The 3,166-nt window shown below is 37.3% G+C and overlaps 1 non-coding gene across 1 annotated transcript; it reads right to left on the reverse strand.

Moving 5' to 3' along the window:
- Nucleotides 1–2,287: 2,287 nt before the first annotated feature.
- On the reverse strand, nucleotides 2,288–2,394 carry LOC133787313 (small nucleolar RNA R71). Its single transcript, XR_009872341.1, has one exon. It is a non-coding gene; the product is annotated as a small nucleolar RNA R71 (small nucleolar RNA).
- Nucleotides 2,395–3,166: the final 772 nt, after the last annotated feature.

Consider the following 3,166-nt stretch of genomic DNA (forward strand, 5'->3'; position numbering starts at 1 on the left):
AATATGAAATGACCCAAAACTAGGCCCAAAATGGAGCCCAAACCCAAGCAAGAGCTACTCCTAACGCTGCCACATGGCAGCCTGCCATTCGTCCACTCCAGCCTGACGCTAGCCGAGCCGTTCCACCAACTTGCGACACGTGTCCCACCAGCAGCCTGACGAAGCCGCCGAGCCGCATTCCAGCTGAGCCTCTGACAGCCGCACCTGCCACCTGACACGCGTCCCGTCCGCCTGACACGAACAGCTACTGAGCAAACCACGGACTGCCACCTGTCCCAGCCGCCACTGCCCCACCTGCCACGTTCTGACGCCACTGCCCCACCTGACGCATTCTGCCATTCGTCAGTCCGTGTCTCCCACTTTACCAGCAGCCACTTCCCATTTTCATCAGCTTTTTGAGCCACTTTCCCACTATTTTATACACAGTTTTGCACGTTTTTGGGTCCTATTTACACTATAAATAGAGTACCAAATGGGGTAAAATTTCATCAGATTCTGTAAGGGAATAGTAGAGAGTATTGGAGAGAAAAACACTTATTTTTCATATTTTTCTTTTACATTTTTGTGAGTAAAAACAATGCCTATTTTAGGCTAAATTTTCTTGTGGAAAGACTAGAGTGGAGTTCATATTTAATATTATATTTTTAATATATTGATCCTTTATTTTGTTCTTCATTTCTATATATTTGTTACAATTAAATTTATTTTCCTCTAATTTTTATTCTAAATTTATTATTATCTTTTACATAAGTCTAGTCATGCTCTTCTTATGTATTTAGGTTTTTAATTTAATTTAGAATATTTGTTATATTATATGCTTTTTACTGCATTCTGCCATTGGTATTTTGTCGCTCTAAAGTATATAATATGATAGGTTTTTAAAATTAGAAGTTAGTATAATTTAATTAAAGAACATATTTTAAGGTGAGCTTTATTATATATATTTTCCAACTGTAATTAATGGTGTAGAATTATAGTTGAGTATAATGAATCAATTTTATCAAAATATATATATGCTTGCATGAATGAAACTTATGCCTTCCATACTTTCTTTCTGATTCTAATTCCTCGATTTTATTCATTTAATGTTTATATTCTTTTTCAAATTCACATTTTTCCAAAGTTTATTATTTTTAATTTACTAATCTTTCTTTTAATTTTGTATTTTACCTCTCTGTGGATACGACATAGTCTGATCACTACTGCGACCGATTAGGAGTTTATTGGGCGATATCAATTTTTGGCGCCGTTGCCGGGGAGGTAATTCTACAATTAAAGGTTTGCATAGTAAGTTAATTTTTTTTTTCTTTCTATTTAAAAAAAAAGTTTAATTTCTCTTTTATTTTATTTTTCCTTATTAATTTTTATTTTTATTTATTTATTCATTTTTTTTAATTTTATTTTTAGGTTTAGAATTTTATTTTCTAGATTTAGTTTTTTTTTTTTTACGAAAAAAAAAGCATAAAATTTTAAATCATAAAATTTATAAAAAAAAATCAAAAAATCAAACAAAGTATTGAGAACATTTGTGTAATTTTGGAAATTAGTAAAAACCAAACTTGTTCTGTCTTAGAAAAATTGGTTCTTAAATAAGGTCTGTGTTAGCGTTACCCTCCAATCTTTTCTAAGAACCTCGGGGAGTTCTAGAAAAGTTCTTGGGCCTAAAGTGGTACCTTGGCAGCCTTTCCAATTGGCCTGGGAACATTTTGGTGTATACTTATTACATTATTACACATCTGCGCTTATAATACTTACAAACTAAAAAATATTTATGCCACGAAACAGAGACACACTAGGGAGATTTGTGAGACAACAAGTTGAAACTTTAGAAAATTCTCCTAGTTCGTCATTTTCTTCCATTCGTTCAAACACTCCCGATTCACCGAGACTTCCCGAACCACCCACGATGGCTCATCAAGATGAAGTCCAACCAAGAACGCTACAGGATTATTTACATCCTACGCGTACAGCCACACCTTCGTGCATAATGTATCCCAACAATATGCCAAATTTCGATTTCAAACCCGACATGATTAACCTCTTACCAACCTTCCATGGGTTGGAAAATGAGAGTCCGTACATGCATATACGGGAATTCGAAGAGGTGGTGGCTACATTCAACAACCGAGCTGATGTCACCAACATTGTGAGATTGAAATTCTTTCCTTTCTCGCTTAAAGACAAAGCAAAAAGCCGGTTGTATTCCTTAAGGCCTAGATCTATCGAAACATGGGACGAAATGACAAAAGCATTCTTTGCTAAATATTTCCCGCCCCATAAGACTAGCAGCCTTAAGAGGCAAATCTCTACCTTCATCCAGAAAGACCATGAAACTTTCCATCAGGTCTGGGAGAGGTTTAGAGATTTGATAAATCAATGCCCACATCATGGATACGAAAGCTGGCGTTTGATCAGCTATTTCTATGACGGTCTCACAACCGGACAAAGACAATTCGTACAAATGATGTGCAATGGCGAATTCCTTCAAAAAGATCCCGATGAAGCTTTCGAGTACCTCGACGATCTTGCTGAAAAGTCCTACACATGGAATGGACCGAGTCCTATGGACAAGCCACGATCAACTAGAATCTACCAATTAAGGGAAGAGGACAACGTCAAAAGCCAAATTGAATCATTGAGACAACAATTCGAGGCTTTCAAATCTCAAGAAGGTAGAGGAATCCACATGGTTGCAAAGGTAGAGACACGAGATCCATGCCTCATCTGTGGAGGAACGGAACATCAACTGCAAGAGTGCCCAACTCTTAGTGAGTTAAGAGGAGGAAAAAAGGAACAATGCAATGCTTTAGGGGATTACAAGAAACCTTATAACCCTTTCTCAAACACTTACAATCCCGGTTGGCGCAACCATCCAAATTTCAGCTGGAAGGATTCAAACCAAGCATTTGGGAGCCAATGGAGGCCTGAGCAGCAACAACCACCAAAATCATACAACGCTCCTCAAAATATCATGCAGCCAAGTAATTCTCTTGAGAGTACTTTGCAAATGCTTGCACAAACTCAAATAGCCTCAACTCAAGAGCTCAAAGCTTGTTTCACACAAATGGTAGAGGAAATGAAAGACATGAAAGTCCAAATGACAAAGCTAAACACTACTTTGACGATTCAAGAGCATGGGAGACTTCCCGCTCAACCTCTAATCCAT

This window comes from Humulus lupulus, chromosome 6, assembly GCF_963169125.1.
Source record: "Humulus lupulus chromosome 6, drHumLupu1.1, whole genome shotgun sequence".
Lineage (NCBI taxonomy): Eukaryota > Viridiplantae > Streptophyta > Magnoliopsida > Rosales > Cannabaceae > Humulus > Humulus lupulus.